Genomic DNA, 21,454 nt, shown 5'->3' with positions numbered 1-21,454 from the left:
GTCACCTCTGCTTTGAGGAGGCAGCTCTTTCTCAGTCGTATTTTGAATGCCTTCCAACCTGAGGGGCTCATCTTCCAGTACTATATCAGACAATGTTCTGCTCATATTTATAAGGTTTTCACTTGCCAATTTTTTTAGAAGTAGATTGCCAGGTCTGTCTTCCTAGTCTTTCTTAGTCTGGAAGCTCCCTTGAAACCTGTCCACCAAAGGTGACCATGTTGGTATTTGAAGTACCAGTGTCAAAGTTTCCAGTATCACGGCAATATGCAAGCTACCACAATATGACAAACTGACATAGTTACAAGATAATTCAAAGGATTAGTCTATATTTTTAATATTTTAAAGTATGTTTGCTGTGCAAAGTGACGACTCTATGTGACTTCAATTATTTAGTAATAGTTCTTTCAAGTACACGATTTTTTGTTCTTCATTGTTTGAGCAGTAGGTTGATTACAAGGGACTAGATTCCATAACATTGTTTATGCATGGCTGGAGATGAAAGAAGAGTTATAGACGTGGACGAACCTAGTGAAATATGGTTCCTTATGCTGAGTGAAATGTCAGAAATTAAAGTACAAATATTGTACAATTCCCACTTATATGAAATATACAGAATAGGCAAATGTATACAGACCGAAGTTTTGTTAATAGTTACTTGGGGCATGTGGGAGGAGGAAGTAGGGAGTTATTGCTTAAAGGGTACTGGGTTTCTGTGAAGGGTGACGAAAAATTTTGGAACAGATATTGGTTATGGTTGCACAATATCGCTGAATTGTACTCATAAACATGGTTGAAAAAGAAAATATTTTGTTATATATATTCTACCACAGTAAGATAAATTAAAATTAACAGAAGAATTTTTTTAAAAGAAATATGGAGAACAGAAGGAGAATGGATAATATTTATCTAACAAAATCAGAGGAAGAAACAACAGAGAGAATAAAGAAAGTCAAGAATGCATAATGACTGAGAATTTTCCATACTTATGAATGACATAGAATTACAAATACCAGAATCACACAATGTACTAAACCCACAACCAATACCACAGCATTATGGATTGAATTGAGTCCCCCAAAAATGTGTGTCAACTTGGTTAGGCCATGATTCCCTGCATTGTGTGGTTGTCCACCATTTTGTGATTTGTTGTGATTATCCTATGTGTTGTAAATCCTAACTGCTATAATATTAATGAGGCAGGATTAGAGACAGTTATGTTAATGAGGCAGGACTCAATCTACAGGTTTAGGTTGCATCTGAGTCAATCTCTTTTGAGATGTAAAACAGAGAATCAAGCAGAGAAGTGGGGGACCTCACACCAGAGCAGAGTGCCTCCTTTGGACCTGGAGTTCCTGCACTAAGAAGCTTCTAGCCTAGGGGAAGATTGATGAGAAGGACCTTCTCCCAGAACCAACAGAGAGAGAAAGTTTTCCCCAGAAGGTGGCAAAGTATTTTCAGACTTATAGCCTCCTAGACTGTGAGAAAATAAATTTCTGTTTATTAAAGCCATCCACTTGTGATATTTCTGTTATAGCAGTACTAGATAACTAAAACACATAGCAAAGACTGAATATGCCTGGGCTAGAAGCCAGAACTACCTTCTGTGATTGCCTTTGGTTTTTCTTAGGTGCCTTTGAGTCAGTTCCAACTCACAGTGACACTATGTACAACAGAACAAACACTGCCCCATCCTGCACCATCCTCACAATCATTGTCATGCTTGAACCCATTGTCGCAGCCACTATCTCAATCCAACTCGTTGAGGATCTCCCTCTTTAGCATTGACCATATACTTTACGAAGTCTGATGTCCTTTTTCAGGGACTGGTCTCTCTTGATAACATGTTCAAATTTTGTGAGATGAAGTTTCACCATCCTTGATTCTAAGGAGCATTCTGCTCTTCCAAAACAGATTTGTTCATTCTTCTAGAAGTCTATGGCATATTCAATATTCTTTGCCAACACCATAATTCAAAGGCATTAATTCTTCTTCCATCTTCCTTGTTTATTGACCAGTTTTCACATGCATATGATGCAATTGAAACATCATGGCTTGGGTTAGGTGCACCCTAGTCCTTAATGTGACATCTTTGCTTCTTAACACTTTGAACAAGTCTTTTGCAGCAGATTTGCCCAATAAATGTGTCATTTGATTTCCTGACTGCTGCTTCCATGGGCACTGATTCTGGTTCAAGTGAAATGAAATCCCTCAGAACTTCACTCCTTTCCCCATGTATTATGGTTTTGCTTCCTGGTCCAGTTTTGAGGATTTTTTTGTTGTTGTTGTTTAGGTGTAATCCATACTGTAGACTGTAGTCTTTGATCTTCATCAGTAAATACTTCAAGTTCTCTTCACTTTCAGCAAGCAAGGTTGTGTCATCTGCATATTGCAAGTTGTTCATGAGTCTTCCTCCAATCCTTATACCCCCTTCATATAGTCCAGCTTCTTGGGTTATTTGCTCAGCATATAGATTGAATATGTATGATGTAAGGATACAATCGTGAATTACACCTTTCCTGATTTTAAACCACACCATATCCCCTTGTTCTGTTCAAACAACTGCCTTTTGTTCTAGGTACAGCTTTCTCATGAGCACAAGTAAGTGCTCTGGAATTCTCATTCTTAACAATGTTTCCATAATTTCTTAGGATCCACACAGTCAAATGCCTTTGCATAGTCAACGGAACAGACAAACATCTTTCTGGTACTCTCTGCTTTCAGCCAGAATTTATCTGACATCAGCAGTAATACCCCTTGTTCCATGTCCTCTTCTGAATCCCGCTTGAATTTCTGCCATTTCTGTGTTGATGTAGTGTTGCAACCATTTTTAAATTATCGGTAGCAAAATTTTACTTGTGTGTGATATTAATGATACTGTTCGATGATTTCCACATTTTGTTGGATCTCTTTTGTTTGGAATGGGCACAAATGTGGATCTCTTCCAGTCAGTTGGCCAGGTAGCTCTCTTCAAATTTTCTTGGTGTAGAGGGGTGAGCACTTCCTGCACTGTATCCGTTTATTGAAATATCCCAACTTGTATTCCCTTAATTCCTGAAGCCTTGTTTTCCACCAATGCCTTCAGTGTAGTTTGGACTTCTTCCTTCAGTATCATCAGTTCTCAATCACATGCTACCTCCTGAAATGGTTGAACACTGACCAATTCTTTTCGGTTGGGTGGCTCTGTGTATTTCTTCCATCTTCTTTTGATACTTCCTGTTTCGTTTAATATTTCCCCCATAGAATTCTTCAATATTCCAACTGGAGGCTTGAATTTTTTCCTAAATTCTTTCAGCTTGAGAAATGCCAAGATTGTTTTGATTTTCTAACTCCAGGTCTTTGTATTACCTGTATAATATATTCTTGCCTATACCCTGTATTCCTAGCTTACTCCTCCACAATATGAAAAGATAATTGTGTGTGCATAAGAAATATGCTGCACAAGCCTGATTATGAGATGAAGTGGCTTGGGATGAGAGGGACACATCTGTCTTTAAGAGAATGAAACATTTACGAGACTAATAAAGAGGTTGATGCTCAGTGAATTGAGCCACCCTTCTGTATGGAGTCACAAATTAGGTAGAATATATTGCTAATGTGGTTAAGATCAGCACCACATGGGTCAATTGTAGCATTCAAAAAAATAAAAAATAAAAAACCTGTGCCACCGGTGTGGGGGGATATCTTTATGAAGAAAAAAAGAGAGAAAGAAAGAAGAGAAATAATAAAAATCGATTTACATAAGGAACTTTCATGGATGATAGTGTGAAGAGATCAGGTGATTTCTCCTGCACGTAATAACCTTGGGAACTGGAAAGACTAAAAGACATTGAAAATTAGCAGTGCCAGGCTATGGTGAAATAACTTCCTTTATGTGACTTTTTGCCTTGGTCCTCTGGAAAAACAGCTTGAGAGGTTTATCTCATAAACCCTGAGGAGTTACCTTTCCTGTAGTTTTCTACCCCAGAGAGTTTGTTATTTTGTCTAGGTTGATTGACATTTCTAGAATAAGCTATAAACAACTTGTGGTTTCATACTTTTTGTCTGATCCTAGGCTGCAGCCAGCCCTGTGATTGGTATGCATATTGGCAGGAATTGGGCAACAGACTACGCAAATGAAATGATCATATACTATGCAAATGAGGTTTCTATAACCTACTATGCAAATGAAGTGTCTGTGATGTACTGAGAGGGAACTGGTCAATTTGTGGCCCCTACTGGGAAGGGCCCTGCCTTGAAATTGACAAGAAGTTGTGTATATATGCAGCCAACCGCACAGAGGATTTTGGAGAGAAAGAAGCAGGAAAACAGGATGCAAAAGAAGCAGAAAGGAGAAAATCCAAGACAGAATAGAAAAGAAGTAGAGGAAAGGAGGCAAGGAATCTACCTAAAAGAGCTGTAATATAGGTCAAGGGATATAACACTGAAGGCAGCAACAGACCCACAAGGGGCCCTGTGATAGAGTTTGTGGTGACAGATGGTAGGGCCAAAAGGAGCCTGTCCTGAAGGGGCTGAAAGGAGGCCTGCACAGAGTGAAAACTTTGCCTACAGGTTTCCTGATCCTGATCCAGAGTTGTACCCTGTTACTTCCTTAGTAAACCACTTAACCGGTAAGTTCAGTTAGTGAGTTCTGTGTGGCCATTGCAATGATTATCGAACCCAGGAGAGAAGTAGAGGGTGCCATGGGGAGCAGAAAGTATCAAAATTAGTCAAAAGATTGGAGAGTAGAAGTATGTCTGACCTTCACCTCATAGGGATCATCAGCCTTGGGCTGATCTTTATTTGTATTATGCCCCCTGAAATTAGACAGGTTCTGACACTACTATTACTACCACTACTACTACTATGACTACTCCCACCATTTTCCACAGGCAAAACTAAAAAGACTTTTCTCTGGAAAGACTGCTATTGAATTGGGTAAGAGCTATGAGTTTCTGACTTCTCTGCCTGATGGAGCTTCCCAACACCTCTGGTTCTGGTGGCAAAAACAAAAAACAAAAAACCCAGCTTTACTGTCTCAACATGGCAGATTACAGAGTCTAAAGCAACAATGTAGCTCAAAAATTTAAGGAAGAAATTTTGGAATCAAGAGAGCCACACAAGGGCTGAAATGCAAAATCTGTTTAAACTCCGCTCAAATTCCTCACTAACTGTTAAAGTATGCAGGTATGCAGGGAGCCTCAGGACCCTATTGAAAAAGAAGACAGAACTGATCCTTGCAGTGTTTTCAAGTTTTCTGTGTTTTACTGAGTTCCATTCCGACTTCCACTTTCTGCTGTCTAAACTACATGTGTGTTGTGAAATACACTCAGTCAGAGGCACAGAAATCTGAGCAGAGATATAAGCTGCTGCACATCTCAGGAAAGACAGATTTGACAGTTTGAGTCTAGTCAAATAACTGGCTACCAGGGAACAAAGCAGATTCAAAGTCACTACAGCATATTTTCTATAATATCCAATTTTCAACCCAAACTTTTAGACTTGAAAATAAATTGGAGAGTTTGACCCATGTGCAAAGAAAAAAAAAAAAAAGTAGCTAATAGTAACGTGTGCAGAGCAGGTCTAGATCTCGGATTTAGCAAACAAAACTTCAAAGCAGTTGTTATAATTATGTTTAAAGGCTTAAAGGAAAAACATGGAATTTAATGAGTAAGCAGATAGGGAAAAGAACAAGGAAGTGGTAACAATACTAAAAAAAAAGAAAATTCTAAAACAGAAGTGTAAAATAGCTGAAATAAAAAAAATTCAGCACATGGGTAAAACAAAGAAGCAATAAACTTGAAGGTAGAACAATTAAAAATTAATCTCAAGAACAGAGAAATAAAATTTGAAGAAAAATTTAAAAAGCCTCAGAGACAGTGACCTATAAGACAATATCAATAGACCAGCATAGAAGTAATTAGAGCTCCAGAAAGAGAGAAGAGGAAGAGGCAGAAAAAATATTTCAGTATATAATGATCAAAAACTTTCCAAACGTATTTTTTAAAAGTGTACATGAATCATCCACCAAGGCAGAAAATATGATGGGCCATAAAAAAAATAAATCTACTGAAAGGAATTTAAATCATGCAAAGTATGTTCTCTGAACATTTCAAGATCTACCCTGAAGTACAACGCTGTCAGTGATAGGATAACATCCATAAGTCTAAAAGGAAGTGCAGCTAATACAAATATTATTCAAATTTATGCACTAACCACTAATGCCGACCATGAAGAAATTGAAAATTTTAATCAACTTCTGCATTCTAAAATTGATCAAACTTGCAATCAAGATACATTGGTAATTACTGGTGATTGGGGTGTGAAAGTTGGAAGCAAAGAAGAAGGATTGGTAGTTGGAAAATATGGCCTTAGGCCTTAGTGATAGAAGTGATGTCGGGGATCATATAATGGGATTTTATAAGACCAACAACTAATTCATTGCAAATATCTTTCTTCAACAACATAAAAGGTGACTACACGTGTAGACCCAGCTGGATGAAATACATAGGAATCAAATTCTCTACATCTGTGGAAAGAGAAAGAAGCTCAATATCATCAGTCAGAACAAAGCCTGGAGCCAACAGCAGAACAGACCATCAATTGCTCATAATCAAGCTCAAGTTGAAGCTGAGGAAAATTAAAACCAGTTTATGAGAGCCGACGTGTGGCCTTGAGTATATCTCACCTGAATTTTGAGACCATCTCAGGAATAGATTTGAGACACTGAACACCAATGACCAAAGACCAGAAGAGTTGTGGGGCGACATCCAGGACATCATGCAAAAAGAAAGCAAAAGGTCATTAAAAGGGCAGGAAAGAAAGAAAAGACCAAATCGATGTCAGAAGAGTCTCTGAAGCTTGCTCTTGAACACAAAATAGCTATAGCGAAAGGAAGAAATGATGAACTAAAAGAGCTGAAGAGAAGATTTCAAATGGGTGGTTCAAGAAAACAAAGGAAGGTTTTGTAATGAAATGTGCAAAGACCTGGAGTTAGAAAAGCAAAGTGAAGAACATGCTCAGCATTTCTTAAGCTGAAGGAACTGAAGAAGAAATTCAAGCCTGGAATTCCAATATTAAATGGTTCCAGGGGCAAAATATTGAATGAAGCAGGAAGCATCAAAAGAAGATGGAAGGAATACACAGTCACCGTACCAAAAATAATAGGTCATTGTTCAACCATATCAGGTGGCAGCACATGATCAAGAACTGATGGTACTGAAGGAAGAAGGGCAAGCTGTGCTGAAGGCATTGACAACAACCATGACTCCAAGAATTGATGGAATATCAATTGAGATGCTTCAACAAATGGATGCAATGCTGGTATCGCTCACGTTTCTATGGCAAGAAAATTTAAAGACAGCTACGTGGCCAACTGACTGGAAGAGATCCATCTTTGTGCCTCTTCCAAAGAAAGGCGATGTAACACAATACAGAAATTATCAAACAATATCATTAGTATCACATGCAAGTAGTACTTTGCTGAAGATAATTCAACAACTGTTGCAGCAGTAACAACAACAAGGAACTGGCAGAAATTCAAGAGGGATTTAGAAGAGGGCGTAGAATAAGGGATATCACTGCTGCCATCAGATGGATTTTGGCTGAAAGCAGAAAATACCAGAAAGATGTTTACCTGTGTTTTATTGACTATGCAAATACATTCGATGTTGTGGATACTAACAAATTGTGGATAACATTGCTAAGAATGGGAATTCTAGAACACTTAATCATGCTTATGATTAAGAGGCAATCGTTTGAACAGAGCAAGGAAATAATAAAACCAACCCAAACCCGCTGCTGTTGAGTCGATTCCGACTCATAGCGACCCTATAGGACAGAGTAGAACTGCCCCCTAGAGTTTCCAAGGAGCACCTGCTGGATTTGAACTGCCGACCTCTTGGTTAAGAGCTGTGGCATTTAACCACTACACCACCAGGGTTTCCAAGGAAATATTACATGGTTTAAAATCAAGGTAGCTGTGTGTCCAGACTGTATGTTTTCACCATACTTATTCAATCTGTATTCTTAGCAAATAATCCAAGAATTTGGACTGTATGAAGAAGAACGTCACATCAGGATTGAAGGAAGACTCATTAACAACCTGTGATATGCAGATGATGCAACCTTGCTTGCTGGAAGTAAAGAGGTCTTGAACCACTCACTGATGAAGATCAAAGACCACAGCCTTCAGTATGGATTACGCTTGAACATAAAGAAAACAAAAATCTCCACAACTGACCAATGGGCAACAACATGATAAACAGAGAAAAGATTGAGGTTGTCAAGGATTTCATTTGATATGGATCCAAAATCAATGTCCACAGAAGCAGCAGTCAAGAAATCAAACGACACATTGCATTGGGCAAATCTGTTGCAAAAACTCAAGTGCTAAAAAGCAAAGATGTCACTTTAAGGACTAAAGTGTGCCTGACTGAAGCCATGGTGTTTTCAATTGCCTCATATGAATGTGAAAGCTGGACAATGAATAAGGAAGACCCAAGAAGAATCGATGCCTTTAAATTATGGTATTGGTGAAGAATACTGAATATACTATGGACTGCCAGAAGAAGTTTACTGGGTGGGCCAGAAGAACAAACAAATGTGTCTTGGAAGAAGTACAGCCAGAATGCACCTTAGAAGCAAAGATGAACAGATTTCCTCTCATGTATTTTTGACATGTTGTCAGGAGGAACCAGTCTCTGGAGAAGGAAACTATGCTGGGTAATGTAGAAGGCCAGAGAAGAAAAGGAAGACTCTCAATAAGATGGATTGACACAGTGGCTGCAACAATGGGCTCCAACATAGCAAGCATTGTGAGGATGGCACAGGACCAGGCAGTGTTTCGTTTTGTTGGAACTGACTCAGCGGCATCTACCAACAACAACAACATGTTGTCTGACCACAATGTGACTAAATTAGAAACCAATTACAGAAATATATCTGGGAAATTATGAAATATTTGAAAATTCAAGAACTCACTTCTAAATAACCCTTCATTAAAAAAAGAAATCACAAAGGAAATTACAAATTATTTGGAATGAAATGAAAATAAAAACAAAAAATGTCAAAGTTTATGGGATACATCTAAAACAATGCTTAGAGGGAAATTTATTGCTGTAAATGTTTATGTTGAACAATAACTGTCTAGTATCAATAATCTAAGCTTACATCTTACAAGCCTAAAAAAGAAAGAGCATGTTAAACTCAGTAGAAGAAAGAAAATAATAAATATTAAAGCAGAAATCAATGAAATACCAAAAAATTATATCTATCTATATCTATATAGATATAGATATAACCAAAAGCTGGCTCTATGAATAGATGAAAAAATTGACAAACATCTGTCTAGCTACACCAATTTAGTAAAAAGCGGGACAATACAAATTACTAATATCGCAAATAAAAAGTGGATCACGATAGATTCTACAGATATTGAAAAGATAATAAGGCGATTTTATGAACTATAAATTTGACAACTTAGGTGAAATCGACAAATTCTTGTAAGACACAAATTACCAAAAAACACTCAAAAAGAATAGAAAACCTGGATATTCCACACCGCTGAAAATAATTGAATTTTTTTAATGTTCCCCTAAAGAAAACTCCCTAAGTTAAATGAAGAAAATTGTCCACATAAACACTTGTATTTTTTATAGCAACATTATACATAATAGTCAAAAACTGGAGATAATTTCAAAATCTCATCATCAGAAAAATGGATAAATTATGGTATAGTCATACAATTGAGTTTTATTCAGCAGTAAAAAAGGAGCTACTGATACATGCAACGACATGCTAGATTTCAAAAACATGCTAAGTGAAAGGAGCTAGACTCAAAAGTTGCACACTGTATGATTGGATTTGTATGAAATTCTAGAAAAGGTTATAGTTTTCAATAGTTGCTAATCAATATTTGCCTGAGGCTGTGGGTAGAAGGAAACAATTGACTGCAAAAGGATAGGAGGGTAGTTATGGGCGTAATCAGTCCATATCTTGATTGTGGTGGTGTTCACACAATTATACATTTGCCAAAACTCATTGAATTATACACTTAAAATGGAGATTGTATATAGTATGTAAATTATACCTCAATAAACCTAAATAGTCATTTAGGTGGTGAGATGTTGGAGGGCTGCAAGAAGTATCCCAAATGGAAGATTTCCATGGTGGCAGTATGAATCTATGTTTTCACGTTTTGTGAAGTTTGTATGATGTGACCCCTTCATGTAGTCCCCATTATTTGGTAAAATTTGGTTACATACATGCTTGGGAGATGGATTCAAGGACATGGGACTGTACCCTATATTAGTGTGCATGTCTGGCGGAATATAATGGGAGTGAAAGGAGAGGAAAAGAAACTCAGCAGAGACAAAGAATCCAAACAGAGTTGACCATGAAATACACCCAGGAAAGTGAGGAAAATTGTGGAGGTTAATTTTTGTCTTAGTTTTATAATCCATTGGATAAGATTTGGATCAATTACTTGTAGGTTTTAAAAGAGATGGAAAAATACAGCTAATATGTGCATTATGACTACAAAAATTTCCAAAATGTTACTTTAAAATAAATTGTACTTTAGTCACTATGCCAGCATGTAAGGTGACTAGCTCCAATTGATTGTGTCTCCCACTTTAAAGCGGGATAGGCAAAGTAGATTTGTTTCTGGTGGTGATGGTGGGAGTGATATGTGCAACAAATCACTTATTCATATGTATTACTTACAAGAAAACTTATTTCTTTATTCAGAAAATATATGAAAGTTTATTTTCATAATATTGTTGCTAATGACAAATGTTCATATTAGATTAAATTTAAAAAGTAAAATAAACTAACATGTACCAATCAATGGCTTTTGTCAAAAATCTGTTGAGTGAATTTATTAAGACATCCACTGGATACATCAAGTTATTTTCAGAGCCTAGTTCTACCTGCCTCACATATCAGATGCCCTACTACTGCTTCATCTAATTATTTCCAGTTTATGGTGCTCATTTCTCAGCAGCATATAAATCACCATCTTATAAATTATTTGCACTATCTATACACTTCTAGCTGCCTTGAGAAAATAGAGGAATGTGAGAAGCCTACCTCTACTGCATTACTTGAAAGTCTTTCCCAGCTATGATTCATCTATCTTGTTAAATGCCACTGAACCAATCCTGTTGCCGTGGAGTTGATTCCGACTCATAGAAATCCTACAGGACAGAATAGAACTGCCCTGTAGCATTTCCAAGGCTATAAATCTTTAAGAAAGCAGACTGCCACATCTCTCTCCCGAGGAGCGGCTGGCGGGTTCGAACCTTTTGGTCAGTAGCCAAGTGCTTAACCACTGTGCCACCAGGGCTCCTTTATCTACGACTAAGAGTGGTAAATTTAAGGATACAGATCAATTTTCCTTTTATCATTAAAAAGTAATCATATCCAGGAAGGAACAATATGTTTAAAGAAAAAGCTTAGGATACCTACAATAGGTCACTTATGAATTGAATTGTGTCCCTCCCAAAATGTGTGTCAACTTGGCTAGGTGATGATTCTCAGTATTATATGATCATCCACCATTTTGTCATCTGACGTGATTTTCCTATGTGTTGTAAGTCTTACCTCTATGATGTTAATGAGGCAGGATTAGAGGCAGTTACATTAATGAGAGAGGACTCAATCTACGAGATTAGGTTCTATTTTGAGTCAATCCCTTTTGAGATACAAAAGAGAGAAGCCAGAAGAGACAAGGTGACCTCATAACACCAAGAAAGCAACCCCAGAAGCAGAAGGCATCTTTTGGACCCTGGATTCGCACCCTGAGAAACTCCTAGACCAGGGGAAGATTGATGACAAGGATCTTCCCCGAGAACCAACAGAGAGAGAAGGCCTTTCCCTGGAGCTGGCACCCTGAATTTGGACTTCTGGCCTCCTAAACTGTGAGAGAATAAATTTCTCTTTGTTAAAGCCATCCACTTGTGATATTTCTGTTATAGCAGCACTACATAACTAAGATTGTCACTAACTAAGCCAATGAAAGCATATTCTGTTTTGTTTTGTTTCAGTTAATATCATCTTCCTATAGAAATCTGCAATTGTTTTATTTTTCAAGGTTTATGGCTAAATTTACTATTTTGTTTTAGGTTTTATAAAGCTACCTTGATTTATTAACATTGTGTCTGATGACAAATTGAGTCAAGTGTAGATACGTCACTTTTGATCTTACATTGTCATTCCTTACATTGAACAGTGAGTTCTATTTAACAGAATGTGTTATATTCATCTGTATTACCAAAAACCCCACAATATGGGAGAGAGTAGATGCTCAATAAAATTTAGCTAATAGAGTGAATAAATACAATATTGCATGGATAGATGAACAAATGAACCATTTTGAAGTCATACTTGTTCATACTGTTTAAAATGTGATAAGTACACAGACCCACAAAAGAAATTACTCATGATTTATTATCTTGAAAAAAGGTGTGTTTTAGCCAAAGAATTGTCATATATCAATTCAGCATACATTCAATGATGCTATTCATTATTTCTACCATTTTGTCTTTGCTATGATAGAGTTTTTTGCTAAATTTAGTGCCTGTTCGATCTCCAAAAACTTAATTTGTCTGTCTTTGCTATATTGCACCATCGTTGCAGATATTAATGATTAGTGCATAAATTAGCATATTAATATTTTTTAAGTATTTCAAAAAAATTAAATAATCTCTTCATAATTACACACACACATTTATTTATGTTAAAAGACCAGTCTCTAATTGTTATAGAAATTAAATATGGAATTTTACAAAGACTGAAGTGCTACTAATCTAAAGTCTGTGTATAAATGATATTTTGTAATTAACCAATAAAAAGAACAAGTTCAGGGCTGAACTCTTCTTCTAAGTGCTTGGTGGAATATAGACCAAAAATAAATCTCAGGGGAACCTTTCTCCCAGATGGACAAGACCCTCTGAAGAAAAACTGTAGGAAACCTGATTTCTGTGTCACGTATCTTAATCCCACCCCATTAGTCTCTTTTCTGCCCCTCTTACATCTTTGTTCCTGAGGGTGTAGATTAGTGGGTTAAGGCTAGGTGTGACAACAGTATAAAAGAGGGCAACGAACTTCCCTTGCTCTTGAGATTTCCCAGATGGTGGCTGGAGATATATACACACAACTGGAATAAAAAAGAGGGATACAACCATAACATGGGCTCCACATGTCCCAAAGACTTTCTGAAGTCCAGCTGTTGACTGCATTCTCAGCACAGCCCAGGCAATGGCACCACAGGAGCTGAGAATGAGAATAAGTGGTATGTTTACAAAAATGGAGCTCATGACCATGAGGGTGAGTTCATTAGCACGAATGTCAACACATGACAATCGCAGCAGTGCTGGAACTTCACAGAAAAAGTGATCCACTTGTTGATGTCCACACAAGGGAACCCAGAAGGTAAAAGAGGAATGAGGCACTGAGGCAGTTAAACCACTTACCCAAGAAACCACAGCCAACTGGTGGCAAAAACAAGGGTGCATGAGGATGCTGTAATGCAAAGGTCTACACACAGCTACATAACAGTCATAGGACATCACCCCCAGTAGGACACACTCTGTGGTTCCCAGTGCAAGGACAAAGTAGAGTTGAATCATGCAACCAACATAAGAGATGGTCTTCTCAGGATCCCAGAGATTGACCAGCAACTGAGGGATGGAGCTGGTGGTATAGCAGAGATCCAAAAAAGAGAGATTTGAGAGGAAAAAGTACATGGGAGTGTGGAGGTGAGAGTCCAAATAGGACAGGATAATGATGAACAGGTTGCCAACCAGTGTCTTCAAGTAGAATATCAAGATAACCACAGAGAGACACTTCCAGATGAGGCCAATTAGAAAAACCCAGTAAAATAAAGTAACCTTCAGAACTTGAATTTTTTTCCATTATCATTCATTCCCTATGACCTGAATAAAAAAGTACACAAATTCAAAGTCTGCCCACCCATTGTCAAATCCTTGCAAACAGATTGGGAAAGAAATGTTGCCACTTCCAAGTATAATAACGTGTTCTATTGCAGCAGTAAAATTTTTTTTTAGTTTTCTTTTAATGTTTCTTTTGGTGCTTGTCTTGTTGTAAACAGAATCAACAGCTTCTCAGCCCTTAGTTATCATTTGGATAAATGAAAATAAAAGATATTCTATAGTAAAAAAAATCATTTTCCTGAAAAATAATTTTCTTTTACCAAAAAAAAAAAAATTTATTTCCCTTTTCCACATTTTTTGGCTGTTTCCAATTTCATGATTACAAATAGAAAAGAATAACTGCAGTCTTAATAATTCTGCATGTAGTTGAAAGTTCACCATATGATGAAAAATAATTCAGTAGTAACTTAAAAGTGTTAACGTTGGATGGAAAAATTCAACTTCAATTGGATATGATCATAAAAAGAACAAAATATTCCGATTTGTTTATTTATGCTATTTCTTGACAAAAAATTTTAACATGCAAATGAAGATATAAACACACACACACACACAAACTTGTGAGTACTCACAATATAAGGAAAGCTGAAGATCTTAATCCTGATGAATAAAGAAGTGAAAGAGATTGGGAATAACAGTGATGGAATGCTTCCAAAGGAAAATGAGAATATAACTAAATTTGGAAAGAAAAATAATTACAGAGTGGAAGAAAAATGTAGGGAGAGGTCAGGACAAGAAAAGGAGGTGTTTGAAAGAAGGAGACAGACAGACAAAAAACCTGAACCCACTGCCAATGAGTTGATTCTGGCTCACAGCGACCCTTAGGACAGGGCAGAATTGCCCCCTAGAGTTTTCAAGGAGCACCTGGTGGATTGGAACTGTCAATTTTTTTGGTTAGCAGCCGTAGCTCTTAACCACTATCACCAAATGCCACCCAGGGTTGGAGAAAAGAGAAGAGGAATTCTGATTGTAGTGCTTGGAGATGAGAGTGTGTATATCACAGGGTTGTGAGACCTGGACAACAGGATTTGAAGATAATTTCTACATATTTTCATATGCTCTGTATCAATAACTGAGGCCTTATTTAAATTCTGAGTCATAACTTACAATTACTTCGTATGTTTTGGGTTTCTAAAATTCGGAATGGAGCTTCTGAATATTTAGTAAGACAGCTAAAGATAAGTGAGCCTTACAAGTTCGTCTTGTGGTTTTTATTTTTTAAGAAAAATAAAGGTAAGAAAGTGAAAGATACACTAATAGCTTGATTTTTAGTTGATTCTTTTCGCTTGTGCATTGTCAATTGCTCACAGGAAGATAAAAATTTTCATTTACTATATAGTTATTGCTATAAGAAGGGATCCTGGTGACACAGCCATTAAGAGCTCAGCTGCTAGGCAAAAATTTGGCAGTTGGGGGTGAAAGACCTGGCAATCTGCTCCCTTAAAGATTACAGCCTAGAAACTACTTTACGAAGCAATTCTACCCTGTCACATGGGGTTGTTATGAGTCAAAAATCAACTCCATGGCACCTAACAGCAACACCTGTTATGAAAGAAAGTAACCCTCCATTTAAATATTTCTAAATACCTTTGCCATGTCACTTCTGCTTCCTTTCCTGTCACCGGCATTCTTTCCTCTTATAGTCTCAAGTGAGATATGGCAAACCTTGATCACAGCAGATTCATCTGTAGGCATCTCTTTTGATGGACTCTAAATTACTAAAATATTGTAATCTTGACTCCTAAAGAAAATTTAAGAGATATCTAATTGGTTGGAGAGCTAGGAATACTGAATTTGACCCAAGGCAGTGTGACTTGTTCAGGCAGGCACAAATATTTCTCTGCAGCCTCTAATTCTAGTATTATATTGGTAATATAAATAACTGACTTATTGCTACAATATTTTACACTATTTTCTGTAGTTCAGAAATCATCCAGAATAATTATCCAGCACACTGCTTTTAAAATAAATTTTTTTGTGAAATAGTAAATCATGAAGATTCCTTCAATTTGCTGAGTGGGAATCAACTTGATAGCACACAACAACGTTTTGAGAGCTGATGGAAAAATTCCAAGGGATTTTTTTTAATTGCCCTAGAATGGGAGGCGTTACATCACAAAAATAATTGAACCTATGTTTTACAGGTACTTCCTCTGATACAGCTATAATTTTCTTCCCTTATACAGTGGAATGACCAATCTTTCAGCATTTTTCTAGAGGTAAAAAGGGATAGCAGATAAGTGACAAAATAAATAAATAAATACAGGACTCCTGTAGAGAAAAGTTAGGAACTTTATGGTTTGATATTCTTCTTAGTGGAGAAGAGGGAAATCAATTCCCTATCAAAGTTAACTGTGGAGTAAAACAACCTCTCCATTTAAATTAAACGTTATGGGGGAAATGGATGGCTTAGCACTCTCTCCTTGCTTCCATTTTTACTAATAGACTTCGTTTTTCTTCTATTTTTTGTCATATTATTACTTTATACTTTACTTGGTTCTTAAGCAGTGCGCCATCAATTTCTTTCAGCACTGATCCTTCTGTGTTTGTCCATGATACCTGTCATTCTCTTTCTCATCTGTGCCCTCACCAGGTATAAACTGATCTGGGGTCTTTGCAGTTATCAGACAACCTGAAAAAAACAGCCCAATTGCCTTCCTATATCATCTTTTCTAGCATGCCAAATCTCACTATGCAAAGCAAAATCTGAGAATAACTCTGATTATCATTGCCGCAGAAGAGAGAGCTCGGGTGTGTCCAACAGATTTGCTTTTAGTAGAATGTGGGAACTCTTTAGGGCCTTCAAGTTATCAGGGGATGAGCCCTTTATCCTAGAACAAATGGGCCCTTTATGGAAACAAACGAAGAACAGAGCATGCTCTCATTGACTGGGGCCATTGGGAGGACAAATCCCAAAGTGGCAATTAATGCCCTTCAAGAAGATGGCCTGGTTAGAATGGTGTAATTTTCACAGGTAGAAGTCTTCATGAAAATTCATCCAACATGATGTTGAACTCATCCTGAAATGAAAATGAATTTATTGAATTTACTGACCAACATTATTGACAATGATGGGAATGGGTTGTACTGAGTCACCTAAATATATATAGTTTTTTTCTCTTTCTGCCCAGTTCCCCATGGAGCTAAAGCTCAAATTTACAAGACAAGTGGTTATATGTAGAAGAAGTTTGGAAGCCATGAAACGTAAAAAGAATGTCTGGAACATGTGAAGACTAAACTGCATTAATATCATCAACGTTGTGCTCTTTGAGCACCTCCCTGCACCATTTGTGCCTTCCTAGGTGTCTTTGAAATCCAATTCCAAGTTTATCTCTGCAAATCCAAGTATCACTCAAGAGTTTTATACTGAACACTGAGATGGTCAGTACTAATTTTGTTTAATATTTCAAAAAATTTCCATTAACAACTTCTTTGATCTTTTGTTCAAATCTCTTTGTCAGGAAGAACTTTTTGTTACTGGAACTGCAGCTTGCATTTTTCATTGCATGTCTACCCCACTTCAGAGCCCTGGTGGTACAGTGGTTAAGAGCTATGGCTGCTAACCAAAATGTTGGCAGTTCGAGTCCACCAGCTGTTCCTTGGAAACCCTATGAGGCAGTTCTACTCTGTCCTATAGGGTCTCTATTAGTCAGAATCAAATCAATGGCAATAGGCTTGGTTTTTGGGTTACCTCACTTAAGACTAGCAGGAGCCACAGATATTAACTAGAAAATCTTAATCTTGTGCATTCCTTCTTTCCACTGCAACTTTTGGTTAGCAACCGATTTCTTAACCACTGCACCATCAGAGCTCCAGTTGTGCTTTAGTACTAAGAAAAGCAAAACTCATCTGATATGCCTTTCACATCTTAACTCTTTGTCTGATTCTATTTGGTTTTACACACTGGCTTCAGATTTTACACTGGTTTGAAATGCCCTCCCTAATAATAAGAACAAACACTTATAATGTACTTTATATGAGTTCGGTACTATTTTAAACACTTTACTTATACTGGCCCTTTTAATTCCCATCATAATACTATACGATATGCTATATCAGTTGCCACTGAGTTGACTCTGACTCATGGTAACTCCATATGTGTCAGAGAAAATCTGGGCTCCATAGGGTTTTCAGTGGCTAATATTTGTAAATTGCCAGGCTTTTCTTCCAAGGTGACTAATGGGTGGACTCAGATCTCCAGTCTTGGTTAGCAACCAAGCACATTACCTGTTTGTACCTCCCAAGGACTCCAACACTGTAAAGTAGGCTAGTCTTATTATCCAACTTCTTTTTTTTATAGATAAGGAAATTGGGACATAAGAACTTAAGTCACTTGCTCAAGATCACAATGTTAGTTAGTGGTAAAGGCAAGATTTGAACCCAGTCGTTCTGACTCTAGAATTGGAGCTATTCATCACTCTGGCATGCTGCTGAAACAATATCTCATTAATTTCTATCAATAGTAGTCGGGGCTCAAATGTGGCTATAGGTATTAGACAAAACAGAAATAAACATAAAATAGAATCCAATAAAATTTGCAGTGTGGTATTAGTCCTAAGATTTAGGATTTATTAAGTTGGCTGGAGTACTTAGAAGTGGTGTTAAAATTTACTTGATGGGTTATTCGAAGCCTGGACTAAATAGTGGCCTACAGCCAATGAGGTTCAGAACATCCTGGTTTTAAAATAAAAGGAAAAAATCTCAAGTCTCAGGAACTATTAGAAAGGATCAATGATTTGCAACCTGATTAGCCAACACTTAGCCAAGTTCCTAAAAGACCCAGAGAACAGTGCACTAGTGATGAGAACACCAGCCTCCTTATACAGCTGTGCAGTGGTTGTCATTTGGAAGACAGAAGTAAAAGTGGGAAATTCCCCCATGGGATTGAACTCAAAAGGAATAATTAAATAAATAAAGCGTGACTCAAAATGAGAAGAAACAGCTCCAAATATCCATTAATAATGGGAACCTGGAACTGTGAAATATGAATCTAGGAAAATTGAAAATCATCAAAAATGAAATGGGATGCATAAACATGGATATTCTGGGCATTAGTGAGCTGAATGGACTGGTATTGGCCATTTTGAATTGGGCAATCATATAGTCTACTATGCTGGGAATGACAACTTGAAGAGGAATGGTGTTACATTCATCATCAAAGAGAGCATTTCAAGATGTATCCTGAAGTACAATGCTGTCAGTGATAGGATAATATCCACATGCCTACAAGGAAGACCGTTTAATATGACCATTATTCACATTTATGCACCAAACACTAGGGCCAAAGATGAAGAAATAGAAGATTTTTATCAGCTGCTGCAGTCTGAAATTGATTGAACATGGAGTCAAGATGCATTGACAATTACTGGTGATTGGAATGCCAAAGTTGGAAACAAAGAAGAAGGATCAGTAGTTGGAAAATATGCCCTTGGTGATAGAAACAATGCCTGAGATCAAATGATAGAATTTTGCAAGACCAATGACTCCTTCACTGCAAACACCTTCTTTCACCAACATAAATGACGACTATGCACATGGACCTCGCCATCTGGAATACACAGAAATCAAAATGACTGCATCTGTGGAAAGAGACGATGGAAAAGCTCAATATCTTCAGTCAGAACAAGGCCAGGGGCCGACTGTGGAACAGACCATCAATTGCTCATACGCAAGTTCAAGCTGAAACTGAAGAAAATCAGAGCAAGTCCATGAGAGCCAAAATATGACCTTGAGCATATCCCACCTGAATTTAGAGACCATTTGAAGAACAGATTTGTTGCATTGAACAATGGTGACCAAAGACCAGATGAGCTGTGGAATGACATCAAGGACATCATTCATGAAGAAAGCAAGAGAAGATTGAAAAGACAAGAAAGAAAGAAAAGACCAAGACGGATGTCAGAGGAGACTCTGAAACTTGCTCTTGAATGTCGAGCAGCTAAAGCAAAAGGAAGAATTGATGAAGTAAAAGAACTGAACAGAAGATTTCAAAGGGTGGCTCGAGAAGACAAAGTAAAGCACTAGAATGACATGTGCAAAGAGCTGGAGATGGAAAACCAAAAGTGAAAAACATGCTCAGTGTTAAATTCAAGTCTTGAGTTGCAATAGTGAAGAATTCTATGATGAAAATATTAAACAACGCAGGAAGCATCAAAAGAAGATGGAAGGAATACACAGAGTCATTATACCAAAAAGAATTAGTCGATGTTCAACCATTTCAAGAGGTAGCATATAATCAGGAACCAATGGAACTGAAGGAAGAAGTCCAAGCTGCTCTGAATGCACTGGTGAAAAACAAGGCTCCAGGAATTGATGGAATATCAATTGAGATGTTTCAACAAACAGATGCAGTGCTAGAGGTGCTCACTTGTCTATGGTAAGAAATATGGAAGACAGCTTCCTGGCCAACTGACTGGAAGAGATCCATATTTATGCCTATTCCCAAGAAAGGGGATCCAACCAAATGTGGAAGTTATAGAACAATATCATTAATATCACGCACAAGCAAAATTTTGCTGAAAATCATTCAAAAATGGCCGCAGAAGTATATCGACAGTGAACTGCCAGAAAATCAGGCTGGTTTCAGAAGAGGACTTGGAACCAGGGATATCATTGCTGATGTCAGATGGATCCTGGCTGAAAGCAGAGAATACCAGAAGGATTTTTACCTGTGTTTTATTGACTATGCAAAGGCATTTGACTGTGTGGATTATAACACATTATAGATAACATTGCAAAGAATGGGAATTCCAGAACACTTAATTGTGCTCATGAGGAACGTTTACATAGATCAAGAGGCAGTTGTTTGAACAGAACAAGGGGATACTGATTGGTTTAAAGTCAGGAAAGGTGTGTGTCAGGGTTATATTCTTTCACAATACCTATTCAATCTGTATGCTGAGCAAATAATACGAGAAGCTGGACTATATGAAGAAGAACGGGGCATCAGGATTGGAGGTAAACATTAACAACCTGCTTTATGAAGATGACACAACCTTGCCTGCTGAAAGTGAAGAGGACTTGAAGCACTTACTAATGAAGATCAAAGACCACAGCCTTTAATATGGATTACACCTCAACATAAAAAAAAAAAAATTTTTTTTTAAGAAAACAAAAATCCTCACAACTGGACCAATGAACAACATCATGACAAACACAGAAAAGATTGAAGTTGTCAAGGATTTCTTTTTACTTGTATCCACAATCAACAGCCATGGAAGCAGCAGTCAAGAAACGAAAAGACGCATTGCATTGGGTAAATCTGCTGCAAAGAACTTCTTTAAAGTGTTCAAGAGTAAAGATATCACCTTGAAGGCTAAGGTGCGCCTGATCCAAGCCATGGTATTTTCAATCACATCATATGCATGTGAAAGCTGGACAATGAATAAGGAAGACCGAAGAAGAATTGACAACTTTGAATTGTGGTGTTGGCAAAGAATATTGAATATATGGACTGCCAAAAGAACGAACAAATCTGTCTTAGACGTACCACCAGAATGCTCCTTAGAAGGAAGGATGGCGAG

The 21,454-nt window shown here is 37.4% G+C and overlaps 1 pseudogene; it reads right to left on the bottom strand.

Annotated features, from left to right (window-relative positions):
- Positions 1 to 12,971: 12,971 nt before the first annotated feature.
- Positions 12,972 to 13,903, bottom strand: LOC135232978 (olfactory receptor 2J3-like; annotated as a pseudogene).
- Between the last annotated feature and the right edge of the window lie 7,551 nt (positions 13,904 to 21,454).

Source organism: Loxodonta africana, chromosome 1 (genome assembly GCF_030014295.1).
Source record: "Loxodonta africana isolate mLoxAfr1 chromosome 1, mLoxAfr1.hap2, whole genome shotgun sequence".
Lineage (NCBI taxonomy): Eukaryota > Metazoa > Chordata > Mammalia > Proboscidea > Elephantidae > Loxodonta > Loxodonta africana.
The sequence above is the reverse complement of the archived record's forward strand: the minus strand, read 5'-3'. Positions and strand labels throughout refer to the sequence as shown.